The following is a 21,286-nucleotide window of genomic DNA, read 5'->3' as shown; positions in this document are numbered from 1 at the left end:
CAGCATTTCTATTTCTGTTCTGGCTAAATGCCCACAAAAGCACAAACATGCCACAAAACCAGCCTGAGCTGAAGCACCATAGTTGGAGATTTGAAGGTTTGTTTTCTTTTAAAACTGCTCAAAGGCCACCGTATGGTGGTATTCAGTGTAAACAGACTTTTTCCAGCAGAAATATTTAGAGTCACAGAATACACAGTTGCATGGCCCTTTAGAGGATCATGTAGAACATTTTACCCAAAGATGATTTCTCTGAGAATTCTTCTAACCAGTCAACATTCCTTTCCACCCCTCCAAATCAACACACTAACTGGCTGGCATATGGAGGCTTGATCCTGAGTTGAGAGAAAAACTCTAGATGAAATAATGAGGCTGAAAACATTTTATTTCAGAGCAAGTAACTGAATTCATTTGTCACCTGATTGGCATGATCATATATAAAAACTCTTGCTTGTGTTTTTGGAGGGAAAAAGTTCTCAATCCTACAGCCAAAACTCAGCTCATGGACCAAAAGATGTGGTCATGCCTCATGTGGTACACACAGGAATTCTTCCAGGACTCAGAATACAGCTAGGGAGACAAGGCACACACAGGAAGAGTGAAATCTATGGAAGACTAATACATGCCACCAGACCCTGCATGACAAAACCCAAATAAGAGAGCCGAGTGGCAAGCTCAGAGGACAGAGAGGGCACTGTGCGCTGAAGGTCTCACACTTCAACAGAGCAGACGCTTCTTGAGCTGCATTCTGTAGACAGAATAAATTTGGATAAAAGTCAGAAAATGTATTACAATTGATTAGAGAGCTTTATGCAACAATCTGAGCTCTGATAAGGAAACAAAAATTATTTTGTAATTTCATCAAGCTCTGGTGGTTAAAAAAGTGTCGAATGAAAAGGAAGGCAGAAGGCAGTGAGTTTACAGAACTCACTGTAAACTTAAGTGCTGTTTACAGAATAAACACATGGCTTCTTTTATTGCTCAAAGAACATTCCCCACTTTATGGAGTGGTGCTTTTTAGGTGAGTGTTGACATCACAATATAGTCACAATGGAAAACTTGCTTTTTAATATGAAAGCTGTATTGAAAATGCACAACAGAGACATCTTATACCCAAGGGAGTATAGAAAGTTAAGTTTTAGGTAGAGGCCGCAAAACATTCAGGAAAAGCTACAAAGGATACATTTTCTTCCATTAAAAACTTATTTCCGGGGCTTCCCTGGTGGCGCAGTGGTTGAGAATCCGTCTGCCAATGCAGGGGACACGGGTTCGAGCCCTGGTCTGGGAAGATCCCACATGCCACGGAGCAACTGGGCCCGTGAGCCACAACTACTGAGCCTGCGCGTCTGGAGCTTGTGCTCTGCAACGGGAGAGGCGGCGATAGTGAGAGGCCCGCGCACCGCGATGAAGAGTGGCCCCCGCTCGCCGCAACTAGAGAAAGCCCTCGCACAGAAACGAAGACCCAACACAGCCAAAAATAAATAAATTAATTAAGTAAAATAAATAAATAAAAAAGAAAGACAAAAATAACAGAATATTGCCTGATCTCAGGGGCGTGATTACGTTTGAAGAAAGGAAACTTCTCTACAGAAGCACATCAGCCAGGAGCATGATTTAGACAAAAAAAAAAAAAAAAAAAAGAAACAACTTATTTCCTTCTACAAAAATTCTGAACATGGGATTCTGTTTTTCCTTTACTGTTTCAGCAGAAGAATGCTACCAACTCAAGTGAATATGATTACTTGGCCTCAAAAATCCACCTTCTTAGTTTTTAACTTGATCTACCAAATGTTTGGGTTATTGCTCACCATGTCACCAACCTATCAGAATCACAGTGGTTTAAACAGGAAGTTAATGAGTTAAATGTTAAAATTAGGCTTTCTGCAGGTATTCTGTGGGTAGGGGGCACACAGGGTGAGTTTGTTCCATAAAAGTGGGAGTCTGGTGATCCAGGCTTTCTTGAAGTTTTTCCAAACTAAAATGGTGTTAGCCTTGAATCTCACAGTGGCTTTTAAACCTTGCCCTAAGGTCTGGAGCAGGTGAGGATCCACCTCATCTCTAGCCCAAACACCTCACTTCTATCAGTTTTTTATGTTGGGCTTCTGTGTCAGAAATTTAACAAATTAAAAAAAAACTACTACCTTATGACGTAAAACACTATCCACTAAACATGTCTGGGGGACTTCCCTGGCTGTCCACTCATTAAGACTCCATGCTCCCAATGCAGGGGACACATGGGTTGGATCCCTAGTCAGGGAACTAAGATCCCGCATACTGCGCGGTGTAGCCAAATAAAATAAAATTTAAAAACCAAAAAACATGTCTGCATGTTGGACACAGACTGTTTTCTGAGGAATTCAATGACCTGGCCTCCAAGTCAATTTATACAACTAGATTTGAAATCAAGTCCTGGTTAAACTTTTCAATTTTTCAAAGGCAGATGATTAGTGCTGCCGGCCCCCTCAGTTAATTGTTAAAGCAGAGTAGTTACTAGAAAACTATAACCTTGGACCTCTTTGATACTCAATTTTCATAAAAAGTTCAATGGCATGAATGATTATAGGGGGTCATTTCCATAGCTACAGAGCATCAGAAAAGTAGTGATTTAATTAAACTGTGCTCCACTCTAACATTATTCCTGTCTTGTACTAAGATGTCTTATACTTGAACTGGGTACTTTTACAGACACTTTAGAGAACAGAGAGAAGTGTACCAAGGACCCAGAGCCTTCATTAATAAAGGATCCACAGGGTCTCAATTCCTGGAAAAAGTATGCTTCTCCTAAGTGGCTGGTTTACTTTTTATCTCATGAACACAGCCTTGCAATTGATCTTGTTTTCTTCTTTGTTTTGGCTTCTAAAACTCAAAGCCAAATAGGTGGTCCCCAACTAGCTTGTGTAAAAGACATGCATTTATTTGTGTACTAACCCTGCCCCAGGAATCATTTTGTCTTTCCTTATTTTTCCTTTGCTCCTTATCTAATTCTCTGGGGTGAGGGAGAGGATGGGACAGAAAGGGGAAAAGAGAAGGAAACATACCCCTATTTTTTTCCATTTCCCTAAAATGGAAGGCAAGAAACATGAAAAAAAAAATAACTACCTAATCTTAACATAAGGGTGTGGTTTTAACCTTACCACCATGATAAACTTGTTAAATACTGCAAGATCTAGTGCGTCAATTTTCTCGCTCAGGTGGAAATAGGTAACACTGCTAAGGGGACATCCCGTCTGGGGAGAGATTACTAAATTAAGTCAAACACGGAAAGTGTATTGAGGCAATCAATGTGTGTGGTGTGCAGCAAAATAAAGTACTTCCATCACTGTTCTTCAGAGTCAAATAATTTCTAGGAATAACAATGGCCGCGGCCTCTTTTCTAACATGAGAGATGGCTGTTACAGCTCCTCCATCACTCAAAGAGCTCTGACTCCAGCATGCGACTCCTATTCAGTCCCCGTCGTTTGGTAAGTAAGGATAAATAAAAAATACTTCCAAGTTTATTCAACATATTTTTCAAGCCCCTATTATCTGAGGCTTTACAGATACAAGGTCTGAATGGCTGTGTTCACAGAAAATATTTTTAGCCAGTTATACAAAATGTATTCAACTAGTGTAAAAAATACCATTCATAAATTAAAATAATGGCTGAGTTGTACTTCCAAACCTCTATTCTATTCCAATGTCTTCTAGGAAATTAGGAAAAACAACAAGAATACAACTAGGGGTCAGGGCATTTGGGGTGGTGGGGGGGGGGCAGAGGCAAAGGGCATTTCACTGTAGCTGAAACAAACTGAGAATGATGAGATAAATCAAAATGCTACTCAATCAACAAACACTGCTGGTTTAGACTAAAAGCAGAACACCTAGCCGCTCCTTCTGTATTTCCAGGATTGTTGATACAAATGCAGTGGCTTTTCAGTCAGAGGTGGACTTCCTTTAGGATACTATGGGCCAATTCTTTACAGACTCCTCTGGGCCTTGAGGATATCTATGGCCAGAGGAGCTAAGAGGGAGCCTGCTTTTAAGGCTAAAAAGAAAGATAAAGGACAAAAGAATAGCAAGAAATATGTGGTCTCAGGGCAGACAAATAACCAAAAAGTCCTTTAGAACTTGTATCTTGGACACCTAAACAAATCAGATAGGAGGATAAGAATCCCAACAATCCTCACAGTTGGGAAAATCATAGGGTCACTCTATAGGGTCATAAGGTCCCCAGCACCATCTCATTCTGGCAACCGCCCCTCCCACCCCACACCATTAACACAGCTCCAATACGAGGTGCTATAGTCCTATAAGAACCATACCCCTGCTGTCCCCAGCAAAGTAACCTAGAGGGGAAGGAAGACCCCAGGCTAAAGTGTCTATTGAGAGGCTGAAGCTCCATGACAGAAATGTAGGTGGCCAGGCTTTCTATCAGGTGGAGAAAGCTGGTCTGCAGAGAGAGGATGTTGGGGGAAGGGGGGCCACGGCAGTGAGTAAACAGAGAAACGCTGTGGCAGATGGACACTCACAACAGAGTTTGTGTTCCTGGTGAGAACTCTTGGTGAGACCCCAGTGCATTTCTGCCTTGAGTGTTGGACTCCTCCCTGAGATAAACTTTCACTAAATCCCTGCCTTGTTGGAAGAAAGAGAGTTCCAAGTAACACAGGGGCTACTTCCTAGGCATCACTGCTCCAGGCCTGTGCCTCAGAAAGGCAACTCTAGTAAGGGTAGGGCTTAGACATCGCTCTCTCAACCTTTTAGAGGCCAAAACTGGAGTAGTGAAGACTGAGCGTGGCACCATCTTTTACTCTTCCGTGTACTCCACATACCTACTTTTGGGGCTGGAGATCTGAAATGTGTCATTAAATGACACAGGAAGTAATATAAAAAAAATGAAAATGTGTAAATAGATATGTCCATTTATTGTCACAAACTGAGAATAAAGCTCAAGATTATATAAGCGAATGCAAATTAAATGCAATTTTTTTCCCATGGACATCTTAAACTGAACTCTCAAGATGATTTTGTGAAACCCTTGATCTTTCCCTTGAAAACAGTTGCTCTGAAATATGGAAGAAATATGGAAAAGTTTAAGAATTAAAGATTACATAAATATATAAGTGTAGTGAATACAGGTATATCATCTCTTTAAACAGTCCTTTTAAGAAACCATAAACAAAATGAAAAGACTGGGAGAAAATATTTGCTAACGATGCAACCAACAAGGGCTTAATTTTCAAAGTACACAAACAGCTCATACAACTCAGTAACAACAACAAAAAAACCCAATTAAAAAATGGGCAGAAAAAAAAAAAAATGGGCAGATCTAGATAGACATTTCTCCAAAGAAGACATACAGATAGCCAATAGGCACATGAAAAGATGCTCAAAATCACTAAGTATTAGAGAAATGCAAATTAAAATTAAAATGAGGTACCACCTTACACCGGTCAGAATGGGCATCATCAAAAAAGTCTACAAATAACAAATGCTGGAGAGGGTGTAGAGAAAAGGGAACCCTCCTACACTGTCGGTGGGAATGTAAATTGGCTCAGCCATTATGGAAAACAGTATGGAGGTTCCTTAAAAGAACTAAAAATAGAGTTGCCATATGATCCAGCAATCCCACTCCTTGGCATATATCCGGAGAAAACGCTAATTTGAAAAGATGCATGCACCCAAATGTTCACAGCAGCACTATTTACAATAGCCAAGACATGGAAGCAACATAAATGTCCACTGACAGATGAATGGATAAAGATGATGTGGTATATACACACAATGGAATACTACTCAGCCATAAAAAAGAATGAAATAATGCCATTTGCAGCAACTTGGATGGACCTAGAGATACTAAGTCAGAAAGAGAAAGACAAATACCATGAAATCACTTACATGTGGAATCTAAAATATGACACAAATTAACTTATTTACAAAACAGAAACAGACTCACAGACATAGAAAACAAACTTACGGTTACCAAAGGGGAAAGGTGGGGGGGGTACATTAGGAGTTTGGGATTAACAGACACACACTACTACATATAAAACAGATAATCAACAAGGACCTGCTGTATAGCACAGGGAACTCTACTCAACATTCTGTAATAACCTACATGGGAAAAGAACCTGAAAAAAGATGGATATATGTATATGTATAACTGAATCACTTTGCCGTACACCAGAAACTAACACAACATTGTAAATCAACCATACCTCAAAAACAAATTTTTTCTAAAAAAAGTCTTTTTCAGAGTTATATGGCATCCAACATCAACCATTTAAAAACTAGAACTCCGCAACTTCCTTTCTTCAATAGTTCCCGAGAAGCTACACGTATGAGTGGAGAAAGAGTGAAAGAGGGAATTTGGGCAAAAACAAGGTGTTTACACTTAGAATCTCTCCATTCAAATGTCTGACTTGAGGCAAAGCAGAACATTTTAGAGTTAGAACATCAGAGTTCTCATTCAGAGAGAAGTCTTTTGGTTCAAAAGAAGAATCAGATAGCTGCCATGGCTCCAGAATAAATGTCTCAAAAATCAGGCTACTTTAGGAGGAGACACCTGAGGATATGAGAGACAACCCTGCTCCTTAAGCATCAAAAAAAATAAATAAGTAAATAAGGCAGGGAAGGGGTCCAAGGACAGCTAGTTTTGCAATTGCTAAATGTTAGATGACATAATTTATCATCCAAACCAGGACAATTCAGGGAATAAAGGGTGACACAATGAATAATTATGCGAGGCATAAACCTGGACTTTTCCTGGCAAACCAAGACGTTTGGTTATGCCTACTAAACTATGGCTATCTTGCCTCCCCTATGACCAGACAACTTTTCTATTTCATTTACTCTGATTTAGCAAAGGCAAAGCACCCTCCACCTACAGCAAGGCCTAGCAGGGTCACCTGCATATAAATATTTGTCAGTGATGATGAAAATAAGTCTTTCTTAGCAATATTTGGTATTTCAAATCAGCAAACATCTACAATTCACCAGGAAGAATATGGCCATGTCATGGAATAACTTAACTCTTGAATCTCCCACCACTCTGCTCCAGGCCAGGTAGTCAACAATTTGCCAGTTCCCCTATGTCTTAAATATCCTGACTCATCCTATCCTGCTCTCATTGCTGAAGGGATCAGAACAAGCTGATGCAATTGATCTAGTTTGCCCCAAAGGTTAACTGTACTCTGTATTTACAACATTTACATAGCATTTACATTGTATTAGGTATTATAAGTAATCTAGAAATGATTTAAAATATACTGGCGGATGTACAAAGGTTATAGACAAATACTATGCCATTTTATACATAAGGGCATAATTTGGTATCCATGGGGGGGTCCTTGGAACCAACTCCGCTCAACCCCTGCCTGTGGATACAGAGGGCCAGGCTGTACATAAACTTGCCTTATCTCACGTCTCAACCCAACCCTAGTAGCATAAAGCATTATCAGTTTTTAAAATCTCTATTTAATAGCCTCTGCCCCATTGTTTATTTGAATTTCTTTTATTTAGCTGCTATCTGAATTGACTACTCATTTATCTAGTGCTTTTAGTCTTACAACCTGTTTGAAAAACAACATCTTTTTAAGAGTTGAGAACATAAGCTCTCATCACACCCAAGTTGTAATCCAAGACCCGCCATTTAGTAGAAGTGTGCACAAAAACTCTTGGGCAAAATATTTACCTTCTGAGTCTCCATTATTTACAAAATGATAGGATGACTATTAAATTTTTAACATGAATAAGATGCCCAGGGTAGCACTGAAAACATAGGGAGAGCTTACTAATAAATGGCAGTTATCAGTCTGTATGAGCTTTTACTAATACTGAAGTAAATATTAACCTTTTGTCTATCATCATGCAAAGTTTTTTCACATATTTACCTTAGTGCTTTTTCCCTTTCAATCACTTGACAGCAATGGAAATAAGCCTGCTTCTCATCCAAAGGTCTGATAAATATTCAGATAAATGTTCTAATTTATGTTTTTATTTGTTTTCTCATTCTCCCATCAGATTTATTTTCATAAAGGGCTTAATTGTCAAACTTGATTTTCCCAAAAAACAAATAACCAATTATCTAAAAATCTTTTGCGAAACAATCCTTCCTCCTTCCCCACTGATGGATGATTTCACTTATGTATTAGGTGCATATATACCTCTCGCTGAACTCCCTAAGTTGACTTTTTAAAAATCTGACTGTACTCTCTGGCCAAGAATACACTAATTTAACTTGGGAAATTTTCTTGCTTCATAACATTCAGTACTCACATTCAAGAACATGGTAACTCTCCATTCTTGTCTTTTTTTCACTCAGTTAAGTTTATACTAGTTTTCTTCAGAGATCCTAAACATTTCGTATCAACCCCCCCAACTTAGGAATTTTATTTTTTGTTGCTATGATGAGATTTTTCTCCCAGTATTTTTATAACTGGGTATTGCTAGCAAGAAAAATGCTGCCAACATTTAAATATCTTTATGTGGTATGCAACTATCTTATTGAACTCTCACTTTTAGTTTTTCAGTTGATTCTGTTGGTTTTCCTAGGTTTAAGATTGCAACATCTGCAAATATTGCTATTTTCCACCATTTTTTTCAAGCAGTTATACCTTGTATTTGATGCATTCTTGCATTGGCCAGGATAATATCAAACATCAAAGGTGTATGGCATGCTTGTTTCATTTTCTGATTTCAAGGGGAATTCCACCAATGTTTTCCCATTTAGTAGGTTGTTTGCTGTTGGTTTAAAACAGATATTCTTTTAAAGAGTTCATAATCAGGAAGAACTGTTGAATTAGCATTGTTATCTTGGCACATACTGGTATGATACCGCATGTTCAATGTATGCTGATACCAGACCCCAAGGGTTCAAAAACTAGGCTCTGTGACTTACTGGCAATTTATCCCTGGACAGATAATTTAACTTCTTGGCCTAAATTTCTTCACGCATAAAATTAGGGTAATAATAACAACCTCTTTCTTAGGGCTGTTTTGAGGACTGTTAACTGAGATAATATATTAGAACAGTGCCTGGCACACAGTAAATACCAAGCGTTATTTGTCTTCTTTAATTAAGAGAATTTCCTATTTAATTAAATTTGCTGGTGTTTTACTGAGAATTTTCATGGCTATTTCCACAAGTGAAATCGAAACATACTTTTCTTCTTTTGTAATGTCTTGGCAGGTTGTCTCTCTCATATTTTATTATGTTTTTAAGAGTTCATGCTGGTTTTTAAACATGAATTTTATACCTCCTGGTATTTTTGTAGAATCTAGAATAAATGAGATAGTTTATTGATAAGTTTTTCAAGATTTTTAAAAGAACTTATCCTTATACCTCTATATTATAGAGGTCTGAAGCTTCCCTCCTTTTTTTGGGTGGGAGGCCACGGCCTTTAATATACATGTAATATATTCCATGATTAACAATCTATTCAAGTGCGGCAGCTCTTAAGACAATTCCTAAAAGCAACCAGTTCCACTTCTATCATTAGCTCTTTCAAAGTTGCACGTGACATACAAATTTAGAGCCACTGTCTTTCTCTCTGGTCAATTCCTTCCGGATGCACTGCTATGCCTTGTTCCTCTTCCCTATTCCTTATTCCTTCCTCTTCTTAACAACAACAAAAGCATCTGCAAAAGATAGCTGTGCCCTTTCCAAACACCTATGATATCCTAGGCTAAGGACACTCATCCCTCACTACATTTAATTTTAAAAGTGGGGGAGCTTTCATAAGGTAAAAGAGAAAAAAGCTAACCACCCCCTCACATAAGGTTTTAGCTTTTGTGAGGACGGAGTGCACTCCCCTATTGTCCAGTCCTCTTCCATCAACTTACTTCCAGTCACTCACTAGGCAGTCTTCAGGAACAAGAGCAAGACTAGCTCTTGAGTAAACAGATGGGTTATGACCAATCTGAAAGAACAGGGGTGAATGATTTTAACAATATAAAACTAGGAAGTATTTAGTTTGCTGTGTGCACATACAGGAAGATGGTACTAGTTCTAGTTCCTTCTCGCCTACTTGAGAAGGCAAGGCACAGGGATGCGGGCCACTGTATCTGCGGCTGATTTGCCAGATGCAGCCTAGGAAAAGTGTATTATTATAAAGCTATATTCTAATACAATGAAGATAAGTAAAATGATCTCGTAAAGACATCAAAATGACTTCTAAGTCCTAAAAAATATTCCAACTTAAATTATATGATTTAACATTTTTCAGACAATCTCAAATATGAATGAAACTATGAATCCTTACGGATCCGTATCTTGGCTACATCCTTATCCAACACAATTAACAGAATCCTATTAGGAAAAGAAACAGTTAACAAATGGACAGTAGCTTCTAGAAGTCGACACTTTGCTAAGGACTCACCCCTTTCTGGAATCTGTCCAGCAATCATCAAGTTCATTGTCTATGATTTGTGGATTCCACCTTTTCCTCTTTTGGAAGAACAGTACATTAGCTTCTCTCCTCTTCCTGCACAGCTCTCTCTATTCACAGCTCCTCAAAGACCACTGACAGCTACTTAGTAATGTGAAAGTTCTCTCAGTGTCCTAGGATATCACACATCCTGACCAAAAAAACTTGATCTCATCTGTTTCTGTAACAGAAATTTCCTATGTTCCAGAATGATTCTACATTTCAATACCTTGTGGTGAAGGCAACAGAGTATGGTGGGATACAAGTGCACCCTCTGGGACCAGGGTTTCAAATTTACGGCCCCTTTCTAGGTGTATGATTTCAGACCAATTACTTAGTTTCTTTTTCTCTGTTTACTCAACTGAAAATATGGGAATGAAAATAGGATTATTAAAGGAGTAAATGAGGTAAACATATATAGCCGTCTTAAACTTTATACCAGCAGGTAACATATATGTGCCATGTTAGTAATTATTTATTCTTTTTACCTCATTCCTCTTACTTACACAAGTACAGAATCTTTATGCTTCTTTAATATTGACTTGGTCTGCCTCAGTGATGCTGATTAGAACCTCTCATTTCAGAAACTTCAGGTCATACTGAGGACAAATGGGCAATAAAAGAAACAACAGGAGAAAATTTAATTAGGGATAGACAATGTAAATGCCTCAATAGGTGACAAAAATGACTGAAGCAGCCAGCTAAGTTCAGGACAATGGAGAACAGTCTACAAACTGGATTTGGCCCCTACCATTGTTAATACCCTCTAAATGTTCCTTTTCTTAGGTCAGGACACAAAAATTAAACCCTCAGTAGCATTATAAAATACTGAGGATGGGGGAACTTAAAAAATGCAGAAATGGAGATAAAACAGAAGAGAACAACTTTTACCTTGTTCTTCTTTTAGTGAACTACAACTATAAGAATACTAAGTTAACCACTGATGTAGGTACGTACTTATTTGTACTTAATTACATGCTATAAAGAAAAACTATTCTAAACTTAAGATACTGTTAAAAATAGTTTAAAAAATACAATAATATGGCATGAAGCAATTATGAGTCCATTTACAATTAGGAGGCAAATCAACTTTAAGTGGGTCCTTACGGCTATTTTAAAGCTTACCATTCCAAAGGACTGATATCAGAACAAATGATATATCCAGCTACAGATCAAAAAGAGTTCAGGTTCACCTGAAGGCCACTTTAACACTTTCAAAGTCCTAAAATATTTTTGAAAGTGTGTACGGTGCAGAAGGAGTTTTAGAACTTCAGTTATCATAAAAGCTAAAAGGTATTGGGCACTTAAAGCATATCAGACACATTATGCAAAGCGCTTCTTACTGAATCCTCGAATCCTCAAGACTACTTCATCCGTAGGTTCTACTCTTGCTATTTTACAGATGAGAAAGCTGAGGCAGAATGGACACTGAACACCCCGCCCAAGAAACCACAATCAGAATCTAAATCCAGGAATTCTAAAGCGAGAGCCCTTCCTCTTCTAGGCTGAGCTTTAGTTTTCTCACTCACAAAACAGTCTTGACAGTATCTTAACTCTAAATCTTAAGAGTTTATAAATTCATGTAACCTCACAGTGTTTCTCAAATTGCATGGTGAATTATTTTAGTAACTAATAACATACATCTAAAAATAGAACAAAATAAAAAGTATCAGAACGCATGCACTGTACATAGGAAGGCCTAAGTATTGTTTCATGAAACTTCTTTTTCAGTTTTGACAGTGTGTTTATATATGTGCCGGGTCACTGATTAAAAATGGAATCTCTCACTGTGGGCTGAAGTTTTTAAAAAAAGGAGGTGGGCTTGAAAAGCCACTCATATAAAGTGTTCATTCTTTTACTTAACAAAACTGAAAATAAATTATTCCAACCTTAATTGAATTCCAACTTGCTGTAAGTAATCATTCCAATTAAAAAGTAAATGCTTTGAATTCCATACTACTAAGTATGGAAATAGGAGGTTCTCCCAAATTATGTTCCAACAGAACCCTCCTTCAAGGTGTTTGTGGGTATTTCCTGGGGAAAGGAGGTGTTCTTGTTACCAAATAAACTCGAAAGTTGGGAAATACTGTACATTACATTTCCCTCTTGGACAGTCAAAATGCACATCATTAAAAACTATGAAAAGCTCTGCAGAAAAACAATAACACGACCATCATCAAAAAATAAAAACTGATTAACTGTTTTTAATCCAGTGCTTTCTAAACTTAAAATTTCTCTGGAACCTCTCCTACCAACTACTAATCTCTCATAAAACCATATTGTAAACAGACAGCCAAACGATCTGCAAGGATCATTTTAATGACCTGAGTTTCTGTCTCCCTGCTGGAGAATCCAGAAAAAGTAAACTGGCTGATAACATGCCATCAAAGAGGGGAAGAGTTGTTTACCTGGACTAGGAAACCTCTGAGACTGACATATAGAACAGGACCCAGCATAATGAGCAATAAAGACTGCCTGTGGAACAAATTAATTCAGAATAGATTTTTGAGGAGTTACAATGCTCAGGGGTGGTGAATACCACTCTCATCTCTTATCAGTGACAGAACCCTGGGCTAGAAACCATCCTATGATCTAAGCCAGCCTACCACCCTTTCACAGGTGGAGGATTAGTACCAATTATAACCAAAGAATACTATCTTGAGCATGTTCTTCACATCTTCAAATCTGTTTCTACATTTTTGGTCTTTTCTTTTCCACTCACATTGCCTTTAGTTAATATTTTTCCTTTCTGCAAAACAAACAGCTCATAACACTTCACAACATATAGTATTGATACTTAAAAGTTGACAGTGAAACTAGATGTGAGGCTTGAGGATTTGTTAATTGTTAACTTACTAAGCTTGTACTTCACAACCACATAACATTAGTTTGTAACCATTTATTCATAAGTACAAAAGAAGAAAATTTGAAAAATAAATACATTTTGATGTAACATTACCTGAAGCAGAAACTGCATTGTGAAATAACACGAGGCACCTGACCAACCAGAAGAAAAAATGTAAAAGCATGGTTACGTGCCACAGAGCTCACGTAAAGAAACTGACTTCAAGACCACAGGCAAAAGGAGAGGTGTCCAGTAGAGGGGGAAAAAGCCTACAGAAAGCTTACACACAGGATCACTGAAAATAAGAGCAAAAGAGACAGAAAGGGCTTTTCGGTCTGGTCCCCTTAGTATAATAATGGGACGACTGAAGCCTAGAGAGGTGGAAAGACCTGCCCAGAGTGACATGATTAGTGAACGAGTCAGGACCCAGCCCAGATCTTCCAATTCCCAGGCTTCTGCATTGCCCACTATAACACAAGGCCTCCCACCTTCTCTAAAAGACCAACATGAAAAATAAACACTACTTACTGGCCTAATAACCACTAATCAAATTATGATTCTATACAACTAGAGCATTTAGAAGAAAACATCTCATTTTGCGTTACAACATGTGGTTGCTGCCTAGAAACCTATTAATACCCTCTTATGTATATTTACAAACCTTCATTCTAAAGTACTAAATCAAAAAAAGTCAGCAAGAAACCCAAACCCTATGGACTGAAATAAAACTATGTCATATGAGAGTCATACTGTTTCCGGGAGAACACATTTTGAAGTGAGGCAGATCTGGGTTCAAATCCTAGCTCAACTGTGCAATGTCTGTGTGACCTTGGACATGCCCTCACCTTGGCTTCCATCTGTAATGATGCTGGGGGATAATACCACTTGATTCTTCATCTACTTCAACTTTATATTCATACAACTACCCCCTCTCCCAAAAAAACTTGCCAGCTACATCATGATTATAAACATCAGTATATCAAACACCTTTAAAAAAACGATTAAGTGCCATAAAGCATTTAACATATGAATACAATCTTTGTAAATGCTAGTGAAAAAATTCAAAGAAGACATTACTGCATAAAGTATAAAACTAACTTTCTTTCAAGCAAACTGGATAAAGAACAAAGAACCAGACTCTGCATCAGTCCTACAACTAATAAGCAGCACAACCCTAAGCAAGTGACTCCACCTCGCAGAAAACTCCACCAGTTACAGCTCAAAGTCAGCCACACCCCACTCCAGTTATGGTCAGGAAGAACCATTCCGACTACAGGGTTCCTAAAGCTCTCTTCTACTTGAAACAGTGTAGCATCAGCACCATCCCAAAACTCAGTATGAATCGGCCCTGTTCTAAGCACTCTAGACACAGTAACTTGTTTAATCCCCCTACAATCTTCTCAGATGGTATCATTCCTATCCAAGGAATCTAAGCTAGAGAGAAGTGAAGGAATTTGTCTAAAGTTACAGAGCCCATAGGAGGGCTGAGGGTTCAACAATCCAAGAGTCTGGTTGCATCTGTGCTTTTAATCACAGGTAATACTGGCTCTCAGAATCCTATAAATCCCAGAGTGGGCCTTAAAACTATAGACATGTAAACAGAAAACTGTTAATGCTATTTCTTCCTTGTGTCCAAATACAGCTGATACATAATCTACTGTGGAGGGAGAGAACAGTGACTAACATGTTAATGGTACCCTGTAAAAGAACAAACTACAGTTCATTTGACAAAGTTATAAAGCAGCAACTTAATTAAGATCAAGCTACAAAATGTGTATTTTGTTTCTCAAACGTGTTATTAAAATAATCAAAGTGTTGTGATGTTTTAACATTATCATACTTCCTTGGTTATAAAAATTTATCTGCTGGATAATGCTCCTAAGGAATAATTATCATATAAAACCAGAATGTCACTAAATATTGGCTAACTAGATTTTCTGCCTCTGTAACCATGCACAGGAAAATATATATATATACATATAAAGAAGCACATACACACCTACAACTTAAACACTGTATTCTGAGTATGGAAATCTCAAATTAGACACAATGTATTAAGGGTTATGCAAATAGGTATGTGCCAGACACTGCCAACATAAATGGCCAGGGCAGGCTTGACCTCCCTCCTCTGGAGCTACTTCACACCTGACTGACTTCTTGCAATTCTCTGCATGCCACTCTTCCTTCCTCTGCCAACTTAACATCACAGTTGCTAAAAAACCACAATCTGCCATCCCTTCACCCCTTCTATCTCAAGAGAAAAGTTAAAAGCACAGTGGCGCCAGGGAAGCTCAGTGGGGTAGAAAACAAATCACACTGGAGGACAACACACACACGTACATATGCACACACATGCGTCTGCACACCCCCCCCCCCCAAAAATGCTGACTGCAATAAGCTGTTAACCTTAATTTCATCACCACAGTCTATCATCTGCCACCTAGTCTTGCAATAACTCTTTTCAGAATCCTTGGAAGGCCTAAGAAACAGAAGCAGAACAAACATTTAGCGTTTACTCCCAGACAAGTCTACTCTATAAATGCTGGTGGTACAAATATTTGCCTCACTGTGCTCTGCCCTCATACTCTGGACTGACAGGGTAGTGATTAGGGTCCAGCTGGATAGTCATTTGAGTGGTGAGACACACAAAGTAAGAAGTCCCATAGATCAATTCCTTCTTTAATTAAGGATGGCTGCAATACTAGTCTTCTCTCCAATAAAAAACAAATTATAGACTGATGACTAAATTGTTATGCAATTTTTAGGCTACTTGGCTTGATCTGCATTCACACAAATACAAAATCTTTATATCTCAGTAATTAAATAACAAAACAAATCATAAGCAACCTAACACAGAGGTTCTAAGATTTGATCTTCTTTTCCACAATTTCATCACACAACAAAGTTTTACCAATTTTGCCATTATACACACTAATCCACCTATCAGACTCCTGCTTCTATTAACACCAGACAACACCCATAAAATCAAATTTCTAAATAAAAGAAGCCATGGAAGAGGGAAATTGATGTTTAAAATAGAGACATCACCAGAAAGGTAACCAGAAGACACTACCTGAAATGATGAAATCCTGCTGTATACTGGATTTTGTTTTTGCCTGCTGAGGTGAGGTGGGCGGAGGTAGGGGGTGGGATTTGGGTCTGTGTCTGTATTTTATGGCAGATGGCATAACTGTGAATGATCAATGAACAACTCCTCTTGGAAAAAGACGCTTGGTAAAATATGGCAGTAATTACAGAAATCTATAACCTACAAAAGTTGATCAAAAGAAAAATACTTTAGTAAATATTCAGAAGTAATAAAGGATGCCTTGTGGTATACACATTTGCAATATACAAATAAAGATTCAAATAAAACCATATTAGGACTTCCCTGGCGGTCCAGCGGTTAAGACTCTGTGCTTCTACTGTAGGGGGCGTGGGTTCGTTCGATCCCTGGTCAGGGAACTGAGATCCTGCGTGCTCAGGGCGCAGCCAAAAATATTAAAATAAATAAATAAAAATAAGACCAGATTATAAAACCAAGCCCCATACTTAAACTGGGCTTTCTCAGCTCTTCTTTTACAGTAACTTTATGAAAATGTATACAGTCTAACTCAGCATCACACTTTAAATGCCATTAGAAAGAGAAACAGAGACCTCATTAATAGTTTAGATTGTAAAGCACAAGGGAAAAAACTGGTTTAAACAAGAACCTGCTAATGAACTAAAGTGACCTGCCTTGAAAAAAAAGAAGTCCCTTTTGTTACAGCAGCAAATTATTTCACAACAAATTCTATATTTTACTAAAGAAATACCGACAGAAAAATGAAACACATCTAGCCTGAATCTTTGTGATGTTATGATCAAAAAGTAGTTAACCTATATGGATGGTCTTAGTATAAAGACTATTTTTTAGGGGCAGTGGGGAGATGGGGTGGAGTGGGAAGGGAAGGTGCATCACAGTGTATAGGAGATATTATACCAGCTATGAAAGTAATCTTTTTATAGTACCTTTTAAAAAAAAGTACATCCACTCATATAGCAGAAATGTGTGATCTCTTCCATACCTGATGACAACACACATCCCAAGTAATAAAACCTTTCTTTATTCAACAAGCAATAGGATCCAAATCTTACAGAGAAGTTAAAAAATAGTCTTCAAACAAGAAGCCTTTAGAAAAAATTCCGTCCACAGCAACAGTTATTAAGCATGACTACTGCATTTTATCTGAGGTAAATAAGGCAATCTTGTCAGAAAAAATACACTTAAGAAGAAAGACTTCCCTTACACTTCAGTAAAAATATTTTTATATGAAGATATTCAATGACAAAAATAAAAAGCCTAATAAAAGCTATATATATAGCTTATTTCATTATGTAAAGAAAAAAATAATCATAAAAAGACTGAAAAGGAAATATGCGAAAATGTTAACAGTAACATAAGTGGTAAGATTACAGAAGATAATTTTAAAAAATTTTACAGTACTTCCTGCATTTTACAAGTTTTTTTTTTAACTGAAAAAAGTTGGCATTCACTTGTCATATAAACAAACAATAAATAAGTCCTTACAAAACCAACACAGGTTCTAAGCTGCTTCCATAGACCATATTTCTAGACTTCGAATAAAGGTGCTAATTATTTGCTAGTAATCTGGAAAAAAGGAACAAAATAAAGCCACAGACTTTCATTTCTGGCTCTCCTATAAATATTTTCATAACTAAAAACTAATAAAGAATTTTTTACCTTTCTAAGAAAAGGTTCTATGTCCAACTTTCTATTAGTGACAATCTGATTTTTTAAAGCATCAGTTTAGAATGCCTTACACAAAAACCATCTCAAAGAATTAAGTTATGTTCAGTTCAGTAGTTCCAAAATGTAGACACCTAATACACAGTGCGAGAAGTTTTGATGCATTTTAGTGAACTGCACCAACAGAAACACCTCATTTTATACACACCTTTCCATTACTTCTTAAGAGCCTGATATCTAAGGAAGCTTTTTGCAAAAGGTACTTTGCTTAGCCTGGACGTGGATTTATTTGAATATCCGGGAAGCTGTCAAAATCGATCTCAAACTGCATTATACTCAAGGCACAGAATGTCACCTCTTTACTGGGCCTCTTTCTCTCCTTTCTTTCACAAGAGCACCCTTAATATCCCCTAGCTTACATTTCCGGGCCCATGAGTCACTGAGAAATGAGCTCTAAGTTTTCTTTAAACTGCCACTCAAACGGCTCCTCTACAGCATTCAATGATCTGTCCCCCCAGCAACTCTTTGGCCTACCCCCAGTCCCCACCGTGGTCCTACGCAACAAACTGCACTATCTACTATTTCTAGACTATACCTTTTTACCTTTGTCCTCTAGCTTTGCTGCTCCTCCACATACCGTTCTCTTCTGCAACCCTCCTCTCTCCCAAATCCCGTCGGGCCTTCAAGACCCGCTTTGTACCGCCTCGCCCAAGAAGCCTTCCAGATTTCTGCTAGGCGGAAGTGATCGATCAGTCCGGTCTTCTCTGGGTACCTTTCTAGCATTCTGTAGTTCTTTCACAGGACTTATCATCTCCTTCCCGGTATCGTGGTTATTTGTGTACTCGCCTTATCTCCTGCACCAGAGCGTAAGCTCCTCGGGGGAGGGGACCGCGGGCCCGGGTTCCCCTTTGAATCCCTCCGGCGCGGACCGACCAGGGCGCCTGCACGCACTCAGCGCGCAGGTTGGTTCAACCGAACTCGGGAACGCTCCGGCCGCACAACTCCTAACCAGAAATCGGTTAGGCATTTTCCCGAAATGAAGATCGCAGAGATGCTATCCGCCTCCCGATAACAGGAAGTTTACCAGGGACCAGGAGCGAGGTGGCCGGAGCCCTTGTGCAGTGGGAGTGACAGCTGGCCGGGCCCGCACTCCCCTGTCCTCCCGGCTCCGGCCGCAGACGCCCCCACGCCGCCAGCCCCACCACAGAACCGCGGAAAGCTGGCTGGAGAGCACGGGGCCTCCGGAGACCCGGCCGCAGGCCCCTGGGCGCCGCGCCGGCGAGGACGAGAGGGGAAGGCTCCGCGAGGGGCCCGGGCCGGGCGGAGAGGGCAGGCCGGGCCGCTCCCGCCGACTCCCGGGCCGGGGCCGCCGCCGCCACCCGAGAAAATGGAGGCAGCCCCGGGGCCGCTGACGGGCCGGGGCAGGGAGGCGGAAGCCGGGCTGGCGTCCGCGCCTCGAGAAGGGTCGGGCCGGGGGTCACTCACGGGGCTGGGCCGGGCGGCTCCCTCTCCGCCTCCGCGTCGTCGCCGTCCCCGTCCTCGGCCGCCGCCGCCTCGGGCTGCTCGCTCGGTCCCCGCGGCGCGGCTCGGGCGCTCGGCCCCTCCGTTGTCTTCCGCCCGCTCCTCCTCCCGGCGACAGGATCCCGCGGCGGCGGCGGCGGCTGCGCGAGCGGACGGCGGCCCAGGGGCTCCCGCGGCGGCCGCCGCACTGCTGCTCTCGCTCGCTCGCTCCGGCTGCGGCTCTGCTGCGGGGCCGCGCGCCGCCTTCGCCCGGCTCCCGGAGGCTCAGACTCTCCCAGGCCTCGCCGCTCCCCGCTCCCGGCCTGAGCCCGGCTTTGACGTGCGTCTGCGCAGCCGCCGAGGGCGCGACGTCGGGCGGTGCCGCAACGCCCCCTTCGGCCTCGGGCGCCCCCGGGCGGCCGGGCGGACTCGCGGCGTAGGAGTCCGCGCCGAGCCGCAGCGGGAGGGGGCGCAGAGAAAAGCGGAAGCAGAGGAGGAGAGTTCCTCCTCTCCTTTCACCTGCAGCTTAGATGTTGGTGCTCAGCCCGGTCTCGTCAGTCTAAGCACTCTTCCTGGAGGACTCCTACGTCCACTGTCTACGACCACTTCCTGAACTCTTAACAAAGCTCTATTTCTGCTAAAGGCCGAGGGCTGACTTGTGCAGACTCATTCCTTCCTACTTTCGAGGGACAGATAACTCTCATTTTAGCATCCTCTGAGAGAGAGTGTAGAAAGTGATCGAATGACCCATATTAATAGGATTCAACAGCCTGGATTTAAATCTCAACTCCACCATTTAGTCTCTATGGGCTATTTCCTGTCCCTATTCCTACGTTCCTTCACATACACTCACACAAAAGTATAATAGCACAGTTACCATAGCCTTATGCGGTTGAACGAGATAATGCATTGCAAAGCTCTGACAACAGACTCTGGTACATAAAAATGCCATACATGTATATTTTCATTTCTTTCTGTTGCTTTGCTTTTAATTTGTAACTGAACAGCTATTTTTGAGTATCTACTGTGTGCCAGGCACTGTTCTAGGTGGTGGGGCAGTGAATGAAACATTACCTGCTCCTGAGACAAACAATAAACAAATAAACCAACATATATATGACATCAGATGGTTTTTAGTGCTATGGAGAAAAAGCACACAGGCTAAGGAGGCGAGGGAGTGCAGGGTATTGTTATTTATAGCGCTCCCGCAGGGGGCAGCTACTTGAAGAAAGAGCCTGCTGTGAGCTGTGAGTATGGAAAAGCAGAAGGAACAGCAAGGACCAAGCCCCTGAAGTGGGAATGCCTTGGAGCCCAGCAAGGCAAGAGCCCTGAGGCGAGAGAGGAGAGATAAGAAGAGAGGGAGGCCATATAGACCAAAGTGAGGACTGGTTTTTACTCTGAAAGAGAGCGGGAGCTATTTGGAGGGTTTTGAGCAGAGAAAGGATGTGGTCTGACATTTCAAAAGAATTACTCTGGTTGTGGTGTGAAGCCCAGCCTGAAGGGCCTGAGAGTTTCATCCAGGAGACCAGTTGGAAGGCTTTGGAAATAGTCCGGTGACAAGAAGACAGACGAGGCCTAGTGGAAGACTAAAGAAGTGGTCGTGTTCTAGACACATTTAAAAGGGGGAGCTGACATGATTTTGCTGAATTTTTTTTTTTTTAAAGATAGATTTTATTCATTTTAAAAAATTTTTTGTTTATTTATTTTTGGCTGCGTTGGGTCTTCATTGCTGCACACGGGCTTTCTCTAGTTGCGGCGAGCAGGGGCTACTCTTCCTTGCGGTGTGTGGGC

At 40.5% G+C, this 21,286-nt stretch overlaps 1 protein-coding gene across 3 annotated transcripts in view; it reads right to left on the bottom strand.

Moving 5' to 3' along the window:
• Positions 1-19,845, bottom strand: part of CAB39 (calcium binding protein 39) — an 87,807-nt gene extending 67,962 nt beyond the window's left edge. Inside the window, exon 1 of one of the 3 annotated variants that reach the window (XM_059928913.1) lies at positions 19,481-19,845. The gene's annotated coding sequence lies outside the window, so the exon portion shown is untranslated. Of the gene's footprint in view, positions 1-18,598; positions 18,798-18,841; positions 19,360-19,480 lie in introns of those variants that run through there. The other 2 variants (XM_059928914.1, XM_059928915.1) reach the window with 2 other exon arrangements.
• Positions 19,846-21,286: the final 1,441 nt, after the last annotated feature.

The sequence above is a fragment of the Balaenoptera ricei genome, chromosome 7 (genome assembly GCF_028023285.1).
Source record: "Balaenoptera ricei isolate mBalRic1 chromosome 7, mBalRic1.hap2, whole genome shotgun sequence".
NCBI classification, from domain to species: domain Eukaryota; kingdom Metazoa; phylum Chordata; class Mammalia; order Artiodactyla; family Balaenopteridae; genus Balaenoptera; species Balaenoptera ricei.
Note: the sequence above shows the minus strand (reverse complement) of the source record. Positions and strands in the feature narration are given on the sequence as shown.